This window comes from Etheostoma cragini, chromosome 12, assembly GCF_013103735.1.
Source record: "Etheostoma cragini isolate CJK2018 chromosome 12, CSU_Ecrag_1.0, whole genome shotgun sequence".
Classification (NCBI taxonomy): domain Eukaryota; kingdom Metazoa; phylum Chordata; class Actinopteri; order Perciformes; family Percidae; genus Etheostoma; species Etheostoma cragini.
In genome coordinates, this window is record NC_048418.1 from 2,591,671 (window position 1) to 2,605,209 (window position 13,539).

General features: G+C 41.0%; 1 long non-coding RNA gene across 1 annotated transcript in view; it reads right to left on the bottom strand.

Annotated features, from left to right (window-relative positions):
• Positions 1–255: 255 nt before the first annotated feature.
• Positions 256–13,539, bottom strand: part of LOC117954674 — a 15,978-nt gene continuing 2,694 nt past the window's right edge. The window contains exons 2-3 of the long non-coding RNA XR_004658865.1: positions 2,832–2,837; positions 256–329 (exon numbers count right to left, since the gene is read on the bottom strand). This is a non-coding gene — a long non-coding RNA (uncharacterized LOC117954674). The remainder of the gene's footprint in view (positions 330–2,831; positions 2,838–13,539) is intronic.

Here is a 13,539-nt window from a genome sequence, read left to right on the forward strand (position 1 = left end):
CTCGAGCACAGAACAGAAAACATTTCGCACCCACATGTGCCAGACAGCCAGTAGGACACATTCACTGAGAATTAAACATTCCAGTTAGTGCTAAGTGGAGCTGCTGTCATAGTGTGATTGGTTATGTCGCTGTCAGTCCCCTGCTCCATTGATTCTTAATTTTCCACAAAGCTGATCGGGGTTTTGTGTCGGTAAAAAGTTTCATCTCTAATCCTTCCTGTATTTGTGAAAAGTGGGGCTGTCCTGAGTTAAAAGATAGCCTACTTTACAGCTTTATTATTGAGTTAATCCATTTCCTAAGGTTATGAAATGCGAACATTTTTTGACTACTTTTTTTCTTAAAGAGCGTGCGCCCATGAGCACCCACAGAGGAAAACAGGAATTGGCGCCTATGCCCTTGGCGTCAGTTTTTGGCATGCAGGGTACTACAACAAGCTCAAGGAAAGATAGTGGGTGGAGATTAAAAAGATGGCGACAAGAAAAATAACGGGACACAAACCCCGGTGTCCTGGGTGAAAGTCTTGTGTGTTTGACCCATCCAGCACCCCAACCAACCTTGTGACAATTTCGGTCTTTAACTCTACTTGCTACCATTGTCGCCCTTCACAATACGTCATCTTACAGCGCCGCAGTCGCCACTTATCAAGCATCAGTATTTGACGAGTTGGGAGTGAGAACGGGTTGACAGAAGTTGGAAAGGAAGGCAAAAGCTGGACAAATTCCTGATCAAGAAATTGCAGAAATGAGTATGGAAAGCCTTGAAAACCAAATAGTTCCAATACTTGAGCAAGCAAATAACCCAGATTCTGATCCTGTGATTCAGCCTTCGGGCTTCAGAATAAGCTTTTGCAAATTAAATGAATTGTGCTGTCTTTGTGTTTTTTAGGAGCTCAACTCAAACAAGAGATAGAAGGTTAAGAAAAAAGGGCTTCTGGTCTTGGGTCACAAGTAGAAAATCTGTGATAGTAAGATGCAAAAGGTAACTGCTCAGGCCAGAAAGAAAGAGAAGAAGGCAGGGGACACTTGGGAAAAAGATTGAAAAGAAAAGGTAATGACCCACCTACCCCTGCTCTCCTTCATCTCCCACTCTTTCTTTCTCAATAGGCGGCACAGTGACTTGGGATCAGCACTGAAAGAAGGTCCTAGTTTCTAACCTGGCCAGGGTCTTCTCTCTGTGTGGAGTTTCTATGGTCTCAGTGCATCCTCCCACACCCTAAAGAAACTTGTAAATAATGTAAAATATCCAATAACAACAAATTACAAGTTAATCATGTTTGCTTTGGTCTGTCTTTTTCATTGTATTATACAACAATTTAATTTTCCAAATATGTCCTGCAGTTACTCATAATGATATTACCCTGCCAATTCAAATAACCCGTTCCTGTCCCCTGACCAATCTTAACCTTAACCACTCAAGTTCAAATGCCCAACCCCAACCAATCGGCCATCCTAACTATATTAAGATATCCTTTATTAGTCCCACAGGGGGAAATTACAATTTACACACAGGCCTGAATTACACACACATTGGTATAAATGCACTAATGGAGAGATGTCAGAGTGAGGGGCTGCCCATGAAAAGGCACCCAGAGCGGTTGGGGGTTCAGTGCCTTGCTCAAAAGCATCTTGGTGCTGAGGAGGTGAACTGGCACCTCTCCAGCTACCAGTCCACCATCATACTTTGGTCTATGAGCTATTGCTGCTTCTACTACTACTACTACTACTACTACTTATATATGGTTGGAATAACGGGATGCAGGAGCAGAAGGTTTAATATTTCTTACCAAAGTAAGTTTTGGGGTTTATTGAGAGTTCGGAGCAATGGAGCGTCTGAGAAACCAGCAGTTCCCAATCAATCAGTCTCACAGAGACCTGACATGGTCATCTAACATAGGAGTCAACAGGAAAAAAGTTTTGTGCTGGAGGGTGTCAACTGATGGGCCGAGAGTAATGCAATTCCAACGTTTGGCGGCCTGATGTTAATGATTGCACTGTAGGCAGAACATCTCTTAAAAAGAGAGGAAATGGGAATTTTAGAAGGAACAAAATAATCAGTCTCAAACGCCATGTGGTTTGCATTGCCACAATAAAGGTTATATCTGCACGGATCTGACCCATACATGTAAATAAATTCTAACTTTACATTTATGTACAGCGAAGCAGTCCTTTGAACTGGTGTAACTTACACTGTGCTGGTCTAAACATTCAAGTCAGCTTAAGATCATAATCCTTAGAATAAAGAATAACATGTCAATGAAACACTGAGCAGTTATGACAACTTAGGAGCCGACAGATGAAATATTTTGACATTTACAGTCTTCCAGAATCTGATAAAATTCAAGCTGTCAGGCCATAAATCTGCAGTCCCATCTGGGCCACATTAGCAGGCTTGGCCCACTTTTGGCTGTATATGAGGTGAAAATTGAAACCCATAAGAGGACATTAGGCTCTGAGACGGTGGATGGCACCGTACCATGCGGGTTCGGTCGTTGCCGTTGCATCCCAGACGTCTCACACCCAGTGAGAGGGTAATGTTTGGGTTTTAAAAAGGCTTTTCCAAGATGTTTGCTTTTGCAGCTGGGATTACATATAACCACCCACAACTCAACCACATTCTGCAGACACAGCTGGTCTGACTTACTCGACTCATTTTTCCTCTTGTTACGTGTTTTTGAGAATGACAGCGACACAGCTTGTGATAATGAAAGACACATGGGGACAGAAAGGAAGAGAGATGTGCAAAAGCATTCTCTAATAAACAATGGACTGTGAACTGTACAGTTGGCTCATAACACCTACAGTACTAAGCTACCACTTTCCGGCCCATTGACCTGTATCTTCTGAATTGGTTTTCTATGTTTATTTAGAACATCTGCTAAACCAGCAACAGTGTAGTTGATATTGATAAAAGACGTCTAACTTACCACACAAAGGTATATATTTGGAAAAGGATTATAATGTTTAGTTAAGCTTTTTTTTTATAAAGTGATGGTTAAATCTCCTTAATCGCTTAACAGGATTCTATTGGCACTGCTGTTAGTTAACATGTGGGATTTTTCTGTTGATTATTCTTGCATGCTGCTTTTTTCAAAATATTTCCCAGGACTGGAGGATCAAAAGAAGTACATCTGGCACCACTCTCTTTGTGTTATGTTCTCAAACTCTGTTTGTCTTAAGAAACAAGAACCTTCGAGCTAGCACGCTGTTAATGTGTTTTGAAGAAAATCGGTTGTTAAGATTTACAAAGAATATATTTACGGCTTTTATTATCTAACTGGACCGACTGGTGGGTTTGCCGTGGATGAAGTACACACGGAGATACACTTGTAAGAGCAGGAGACGTTTAACCATGTATCCAGCTCATTTAAATCACCCACTGTATTATGTGGACCGTTAACTTCATTTAAACAGTGACAAAATAGTCCAATAAATAACTTATGCTGTCAAATGATTAAAATATTTATGGGATTAATGTGATTGGGGTGGCAGTAGCTTAGTCCGTAGGGAGTTGGGTTAGGAACCGGAGGGTCACTGGTTCAAGTCCACATATAGACCAAAGTATGGTGGTATTGGTAGCTGTAAAGAAGCCAGTTCATCTCCTGGGCACTGCTAATGTGCTCTTGAGCAAGGCACTGAACCCCCAACTGCTCGGGACACCTTTCCATGGGCAGCCCACTCACTGACATCTCTCCATTTGTGCACGTACAGGACCTGAGCATATGTGTGTGTGTGTGTGTAATTCAGACCTGTATGCAATAACAACAGAATGTAAATTGTAATTTCCACTTGTGGGACTAATAAAGGATACATTAAAATAAATTTACGTCATCGTTAACTCGCAATTGATCAGACATTCGTATCTATTCTAAACGTCCCTTGATTTCTTTTTGTAGCAAATAATCTCACACACAATGTAAAGCTGTCCATCAATAAAGACTTTGACAAGGGAGGCGGGGGGTTAGAACTTGCATCAGCTGTGTACTTTGCCATCAAGTGGTATTTCAGACTGGCCATGCTGCGATGATAGCTCCGTTCACAATGACAAAGCACACAGATCCCTTTGGTCTGGTCAGTGGTACATTTGGCAACTTTAACAAAATTAACTTTCCATCCAGAATCTTATTGTTGTCTATTTTGGTGTCTCGCGCTCGCCATCCACTCAAAACGCAACGTTACCACTCTTTGGCCGGCTTGCAAGCCCAAACGGCGTGAGCATAGCATGCCTGTTGTTGTTGTTGTTGTTGTTTCCGGTCTAGCTAGATCAGGTGGGTGTTGTAGTTTTTCTAATGTTTTCTAGTTTTTGCAATAGCATGTGAAAAAAAGGTTGCTAGGCCAAAAAGAACGTTAATCTTGTGATGAAAAAGCAAAATAAATAACGTAATAGTGTAGGTGACAAAATATAACACATCTGTGCTCTGGTTAAGGATTCAGGAGTGGTGAAAACATCTAATTATAAAGCAGCTCAACAAGTGGCACATCAATTATTAAGTGAAATTATTAAGTATTTCTCTTTAAAGTGTTGGATACGTTAAATACATATTAAAACATTGCATGATAAATAACTAATGATGTTTAACCCTGGCATAGAAATCCAGTCCTAATAAGATGTTACACCCACAGCCAGTCATTTTATCTGTATTTCATTCTTACCCAACACATCCCACTGGGTGTTTGACTTGCATGGAGATGGACATTTTGTGGATTGCTGCCAGCTGATCCTACAGTCTGAATGAAGCATTGGCCTGTCAACAGCATTATCTCCTTCATCGGGATGGTTCACTGCGCTGGGAGATGGAAAGATTCCAGACAGACCCATTCAAATCTTTCCAAGTGCGCTGACAGTTGAACATCAATGGGACCGGCACGTTGATAAAAGTGGTGCCACATGGCATGGGTAACCACTGCCAAGAGTTGTCAGTTTGCCAATAAGTTATTTTTTTTCATCAATTCAAGCAGGGGAATTTTCTACAGAGAAGCATTTCTACGGAAGATTAAATACATTTTACAAGCATTTAAGAATCAGAAGATGCTACAGTACATGTACTGTACAGGTGAGGATAAGTTACAGCAATGCTGCCTGTTTTCACTCATACCAATACTCTCTATAACACACCAGAATAGCCAAGATGTGAGTTTCACTCCATACAGAGATGAGAAGCAAATTAAAGACTGTCACTATCACACTACTCTGTTCTGTTGAGTAGTGTGGTTTCCGGCTTAAAGGCTATGTACTGAAGTGCATATAAACAGTGATCCAACTGCTCAGCCATTGTTCAGGTAAAAACAAAAAAGTGTCAAATAAAGGTGCAATGTGGGAGTATGTTGCTCCAGGCAGCAGTGAGACATGAAACACAACCCAAGGAAGTCAGGAAGTTTGAGCAATAGATCCATGTGAATTTGCAGGTTTGATGCAAAGCGCCGCACAGAGTTCTTACTACAATGAGACAGTATATTACAAATCTGGAAAGTTGACACGATGGCAAACAGTCATCTTTAGTCAGGTGTTGTTTAGTCTACATCCACAACATTTCAGGATATCCGATTCCTTTGTGTTTGCTATGTAAATCCAGACAGCTAGCTAGACTCTGTCCAATTGGAGCTTTCTGTTGCACGACTAAAACTACTTACGAATATGTACATGTTCCACTAAAACAAGTTCCTTCCAGAGGCTAATTTGCAGAGGTGCTGTTGTACAGCGCTTGGCGCCGCCCTTGACATTTGTGATGGATTGAATGAAATGCCAATAAACCAGAGCGTTTTCCCTCCCCACTTAGGATTGCTGTGGAAGGTCTTACAATGCGAGTGGCAATTGCAAGGTACATGGTACAAAAACGGCCTATACGTTAATCCAGGTTGGAAAAAAAGTGAACAACAGATATACTCTGAGACTACAAATCTTTGATCAAATTGAATGAAACTATTTAAATGAGTGATCATTCAAACCCATAATCACAGCATGTATGTGGTGTAGAGTTCGGCAACTGAACCTGACTAGTCCCACCAAAGTATAAGGTTTTTAGTCTGTAAAGACTTAGATGTTTGTTGGGTCATTTTCAAATGTAACATTGTTTAATGGCAATATCTATTAATGGATTAATATATATTCATTCTTGAGTTGTGGAGAGATCCACTGTCAATCATTTTTACTTATTCTTTCCGGTTGCATGGTGTTTTACTGTATGTGGAACTAAAGCTATGAATATAGGGATATTACTTTAATTTATAAAGAGTAGCAGAAAAAGCCTGGTAGCTTAGTAATACCCAAAACTTCTCTGCCACCTTCAACTTGTCTTAAATTATTACCAGAGCAAAAGGATTTTTGGAGCAAAATATGAATAAAACAAGGGAATACCCTTTAATGTGCAGGCATGCATTACGAGATGAAATTAACTGCATCAGAATGGAGGAATGCTGTTAATTCAAAGTATTCAGTCAAGCACAACTTGGATTTGAAAGTCAAATGGGCAGGATGTCATGGTTTCTGATGTAAGATGAGGAAAATAGTGGGAGGAATGACACGCATCGTGCATCATCCCTCGCTCCCATTCGAGCTGTCTCCCTCATCATGCTCAACTGATCTCACCTTTTCAATCTCCTCTTCTCTTAAGATTTAAATCCCTGGGAGGATGACAGTTGCAGAAGAATTACTGTGTGTGTGTGCGTGTGCGTGTGTGTGTGTGTGTGTGTGTGTGTGTGTGTGTGATAAATAGAGTGGATGACTAATTGGAGGAAAGAGGAAAGAAACTGCAAAGGTGCATCTAGTTTGGGTGTATTTAAGAGATGATGACAAAGCCTGATGACAAATTGTGTGTTTTATTCAATGCGTTAAGAAGGCCATGCACCATGAATATCGTCAACACTAATTCAGTGTGCTAAGTATAAGGGGAACACCTAAATGATACATGTAATATTTTGGCATTGAAATGCTCAAAAACCGTGTGCAAATATTTAAGTTGTGTACTTATGTTATCCCAAATGTTTCAAACAAAGTTCAAACACAGAAAAGTCTGTAATTTACAGAGCGTGTTGTTAGGTCTCGTGTCATTTTTGTTGCACGTTGTTTGGTTGCTTGTCAATGGCGTCAACATGGGAAATGTCCAAAAACATCAGAAGAAATATCAGAAAGTATTCTGCATCATCCAGTCCAGTTTTTGCAAATGACATAAACTGCATGCCTAAAGCATATTGCTCATGTAAAATGTACATTAACGGTCAATGGTAAAGGATAAACAGGGTCATAAACATGGCCACAGCTATTCAAACTGCATCCCAAAACAGGGACACAAACTAAAGCTATTCAAGCGTTCAAAAATAAGCTCCAGTTACTTATAATGGCGCAATTCGTTTTGACGCGTTATGAATGCATGCATGTTCGGTGATTTGGGCCACAGGCCGTTCCGTAATTTGCGAAATTAATATCCTGTTTTGTATCTAATTGTTCTCCAACTGTTTTTATCAGTCTGAAAACAAATGTCCAAGGTGACTAATTTTACTTCTGTCACCTAAAAAAAGACAGGGGAAAGTTGTCTGATGGGGCGTATGATGTGTGGTTTTTGAAAGAAAACATTCAAGGCTGGAGCTTGAACTTGAAAAAATGACTAAAAAACAATGTTAAGAGTCATTTTAAAAATAACTTTGAGTTCAACATTTAAAGGTTTCTATTGAATTCAAACCTTGCCAAATGTTAAAAACCTATTCCCACATTGTACGTGACATGGTACATCCTGGTTTCCACTGTTTTCTAGACTCTCCTACCTCTGTCATATTTACTCCATACATGGTGTCTTCTCCTGTCTTGAGGTGTAGCCATTCACTTCCACCAGCAATGGCCAGTGTGTCATATAAGGTGGGTTCATGCACGGTTGCATTCACCCACACAAACACAATAACTGAGAAATGCATGGAGGAAAGAGTGAGAATCAAATATTCTGAGATAAAATTGGATCTGTGTTTTATTGCAACCCTGCTTGTGAAAACCTGTGAGATAATCTAAGGAGGTTTGGAGCTGTCTGTAAATAGAGTTGCAGAAATGTGCGAGCATGTGATATTCTCTTCTACCTTTGAGCTTTGTTCCATCCATATCCATCTTTTTGCATTCACATATTCAGAGGTCAGAGTGGCAGTGGGCTCAGTAGGACAAAGGTCCAAGCCGGGGGGTTAAAGTCTCCCAAGGAAGACGTGCTCAGAATCCTTCTACAGGGTGGTACGAACCAACTGGGTAGCCTACTATATACACATCAAGGAGCACAGTTCTACTCCGAGCTTTTCCTGGAAACATGAGCACCATAAAAGGGTACGATTTAAACAAAGTGTCATCAGAGCACGTCCTAAGGCAACAGTGTTCATACGTTCAATTTCCGGGATTGTTCGGGTACCTCTGGAAATTCAGAGAATTTTTTTGCATGACTTCCACCAATACAAGATCCTTCTTGAGGCCATTTTGCAAAGGCACCGTTTCTTCATCCGCGATTAGTGGGGCCAAAGACAATTGTTATTGGTTGAAAGAGATGCCAATAAACCAGAGCACGTTTTTCTCCCATGCCGGAACGCTGTTTGGACTAGCCAGACCCTCCTCCGTAGCATGGAGGAAGGTGTGGTAATGCGAGAAATGTTAACCTTAACTACAGACACAGTGAGACACAGATTCTGATAAACTGAAGGTGCTGCATTAACACACATTCTCATCATGCCCTGCTTTCTTAGTTTGTATAGGTCACAGCAAAGTTCATGGTAGGGATGCACCGAACCCAAACTTTTGAATTTTTTTCCACCACTTTTCACCACCCGAAAGTGAAGTAAAAAGAGATGAAACTTGAGAAAAAGTGGCTAATTGGGTTGGAGCGCACCGGCGCGCAGCTCCGCCTCCTTAGGTCCACAACACACCCGTCTCCTGTTTAAGGTGTACCTCCAAATGTGTTTTGAAAAGTTTACTGACAAACATGAAACCGTAGGCTACGTTGCTTATTGTCTACTCTCGCTGTAAAAAGCTTTGCAGCTTCAGGTTTATTGACGCGCTCTGCTGTCGACATGCTGCGTTTGTGGTCCCTGTATTTCTGTTGTAGTTTTGGTTTTCCACCTCCGACGTAAAGCAGCGTTAATTCCATAAACTTTATCTCATTCAGAGACTGGAGACCCAAACAGGGCTCTGTGTCTGTAGCAAGGTCTGAGATCTACCATATCAGCAGAGAAATGATGTATTGCACAGAAAACTATGGTGGAGGTAATTACTTTCTGAAATATAGTGACTTTATTCTTGTAAAAAATTCTGTAACTGGTTTCTGGGTCAGGTTTTAGATCATCCACTTAGTGACATTCAGACACTTGTCATACTGAAAGATTTTCTTTTTCTATTTTGTTCAAGTGACCTCAGAAACCACTCTCTGGTGGCCGACACTGTATTACGTTTCTTTTTCTTGCAAAATGCGGGCTTCAGCTGTGCACTGTAGCACACAAGGAAGAGTTTGTCCACTTTTTTGTCAGCATGAAAACACTTAAAGGTCCCATGTTATGGTGCTCTTTGGATGCTTTGAAATAGACCTTAGTGGTCCCCTTATACCAAATTTGAGCCAGTCCCACAATGAGCTTTCCTCAGGATGTGCCACTTCTGTGGCTGTAGCTTTTGAGGAGGAGAGAGGGGGGGGGTGGCCTTGACCAACTACCACTTTGCTCGTTTGAAAGCCATGATGTCTCTTTCTCATCGGTTGGCCAAATTCTCTGGGCGGTAAAAGGAGAAAAAAAGGGAGGTAACCTTGCCCCTTATGACCTCATAGGGAGCAAGATTCCAGATCCGCCCATCTGAGCTTTCATTTTCTCAAATGCAGAGCAGGATACCCAGGGCTTAGTTTACACCTATCACCATTTCTAGCCACTGAGGGACCATATGCAGGCTGGGGGAATGCATATTAATGTTAAAAACCCTCATTAAGTGAAATTTTAATGATATGAAATATATTATTTATTCTGGCCAAGTTAACTATTTTAGGTTTTTTTCATTTTAAGGTGTTCTTTATTGTAAGGTTTTCTTTTACCCAATTTTCATCCACATCAAACCCAAGGGTTCCCTTAGTTTTAGTGAATGTTCTGGCTTCTTTTCTCTTTCCCCTTTAGTCCAATAGTTCAATAATTAATTCTATTGCATAAAACTCTATTGTCGATTTGATCTGGGTACGTGTTGGTGCTTTCTCCAGGAACATCAAACACGAAACAGAGCCACAAGGTACGACTCCAAATCCATAAATCCCAGAAGAAGAGACCATAACTTGCGTAAGTTATCATAGAAACATACACACACACACACACGTAAAAAACACCATCATCCCCACCTGACTGTCCACTAGGTCTATCCATCTTCTCTATATATTGCGCTCACCTGACAATCTTTATCTGATAAGAAAGCTGTTTTTCTCCGGAGAGAACTCCTCATACAACTCACCGGTCAGGATTGTGTGGGAGAGAGAGAGAGAGAGAGAGAGAGAGAAGAGGCAGCAGAGGCAGATGTTTAATACAGGTGTGAGTGGGAGAAGTCGAAGGCACTGTGAAACTAGTTGACCACATGGTTGCCTGAAAACATGATATAATTTAGATCACAGTAAAACACAGTGTTACCTTTCTTGGAATGTTCTGATTGGTTGAACATTATTTTCTCATTTCATGCATGTTGGTTGTCCAATATGTATTAGTTTGGTTTTATGTTGTGTTTTTGGCCCACGCTTTGTGACACATGATAGATTGTACTGTAAAAGCAAATGCATTTAACTTAAAAGGGGAAACACCTCGGGCTATAAATATCTTGTATCTTATGTCATCAATAAAACACCAAATGAAAGTGTCGGTTGTGCCTCCACTCTGGCCATGTGGCGGTAGGGATGGAGGGCTTTCATGGAGGGTAGATATGGGAACTGACTTGAATGACATTGTATTGTCTTCTAAAAATAGCTGGGTCTGTCCGAGGTTTCTTCCCAAAGGGGAGTTTTTCCTCACCACTCTGGAGGGAACTACCAGAACTGTTGGGTCCTTGTAAATTATGGAGTGTGGTCTAGACCTTTCAAATGGCCCCAGTTTAGGGGCTTAGGAACAAAAGAGGAATGCGAGGTGCATAAGATGTTACTTTTTGAACCAAAACATAGCAATTTAAATGTAGCCTAAAAGTCCTGTTTTCTCACAATTATGTTAATGTCTGAAAGTATTAAAGTAAGATGGAATGTGTTCTTCAGAGATGTTAAAATACTCCACAGTACACAAACTATCACGCTGCAGGACAAAGAGAAAATAGGGGCCACATACCTGAAAAGTACATCATTCCTGAATTACAATTAGACCAACCTTAAGGAGAGAGCCTGAAAGAGAGAATCAAAGAGACAAATCGACGAGGAAGAGAGAGAGAGAGAGAGAAGGAGAGCAAAAGAGAGAGAGAGCGCACTAAAGAGTGATTGCATCTCTAGCCTTGGGCAGCCTGCTACTGTAAAAGCTGTGATATATTCTGCCATCATCTCAGTAGATATATGCTCTGAGTCTCTGCCTAGCCTGTCACACCACATACATATTGAGTGCCCTCAAGAATAGGGAGGGCTTGATTTATTATACAGCTATTTATTACACAGGGTGGGCTAGGAAGAGGGAGAAAAAACAGCTCGAGATTAAATTTCCGAGCCTATATATTACATCAGATCTGATCTGATAACAAAAATAACAGGCAAAATAAATCACAGCTAATCTGTGTCTTCTTATTTCTTTGTGGAATTTTAACGTCTTCTTCAGCGAAACAGCAAATGTAGATTCATTAGCGCAAAAGGGCAAATGTTCAAAATTAATGTCCAGACATGTTTTCCTCCTCTGGCATTTGAATGGAGAATATGCAAGGAAAAAAGTAGATTTTTGGACACTGAGTGAGGGTTGGTGATCAATTTATTAATGGAAATTCCAAAGATTAATTCTTAGAAATAAGATTAGCCCCTGTATGCAACTATTTGGTTTGTTGAGTTATAAAATCTTAAAATTAAGACATTTTTGTAGAATGTGACTGTTTCCTTAACCCTGTTGAGGAAATGCTGTTAGGAGTTAGTGAGACCCAGAACACAGAGACACAAAAATACTCATAAAACAGGATAAAGTTAAGGTGGTTTAATGAGTGCAGCGGTAATTCCAAAAGAACAGGTGAGAGGTCGGCGTGATGGTGTAAGGCAGCTCGGATGGATCTGTACGGAGAGGCCGAGTAGAAACGGTGAACACGAGAAAACACAAAAACAAATACGAGAGGAAATACTGAGAGCCAAGTTACCACGTGAGAGTATGTAACAATCTGGCGCTGAAGAGGTGGTCACCCCGACTTTAAGTATGGCCGGAGAGGATGAGTAGATGGGATACAGCTGAGTGGATGACGGAATAGGTGATGGGTTGCCTCGCTTCTGATTGGAACGCCCTCACGGTCAGACAGACAACAGACAAGACAAACACAGAGGAAAGGGAAAGCATGCCACAGGTTGGGGGAAGACAGCAGACCACAAGAAATGCATCAAACAAATGACAGTTCTCAAGTCAAGCCTTAAAGGGGCGATATGCAGTTTTGGCGATTTCTTCGCTGTTTTCTCGCTTTTTGCTCGCAGGTTTCGCTGGAGCCCCCTCCTACAGCTTCATTGCTTCTTTTTTGCCGGCTCAGCCGTGACGATAGTGTGGAAAAACTCCATTGCTACCTTCTTAGCTTGATCCTGAATGGCCGTATGTGTGTGGTGCCTTGAAGCACAAGTATTTTTTGTTTTTTCCCAGAAGCTAAGAAGGAGCGAGACCACCATTCAACTCGAAAAAAGTCAAAACCATTCCAATGAGCTGTTCAGTTAAGGTAAATTAAGCTAAAAAAACTGCATAGTTCCCTTCAAGAATAGAAGACATTACTCACATCAAGTTACTAACAAGACAGTTCTATATATGATACATAATTGAGAAGATTGCAAATACAAAAAGTCACACTCGCGCCCCGACTGACACTATGAATTAAAAACAAAGCGAAGGCCTCCAATTTTACACACTTTCTCAGTTAACAACCTTCCAACCCTACAAGCAGGTAAATGAGGACTACTCTTGTTTATTTCCTCTTAAAGCACAACCCTAATTTAACTCTAAACATTTCTGCTGAAAGCTTAATTATCTACTCAGTGAAATGTTAAATGTGTCGCATCTCACACGCTCAAACCATGTCAAGTCTCTGGCTTTCAGCTGTCCTCCCTTCACCTGCAAAACTCCCCCTTTCAAATTTAGATAAATGGCTTCTTTTCTTCCTGTCACTATTGTGTGCGCGACTTATCTCCGCGGCACAGCTGTGAAGAGAGCAGGTATATTTTTATTTCTCCCATCTCCGAGAGAAGGATGCAGCAGGTGGAGTCTTGACTGTAGCACATGGCTTGCAGAGCATGTAGGTTGCTGTTGACAACAGCATTTTGCATGCATGCAGGTAAAGGTGTGCGATGCTGGATATACAGTGGGTACGGAAAGTATTCAGACCCCTTTAAATTTTTCACTCTTTGTTTCATTGCAGCCATTTTCCAA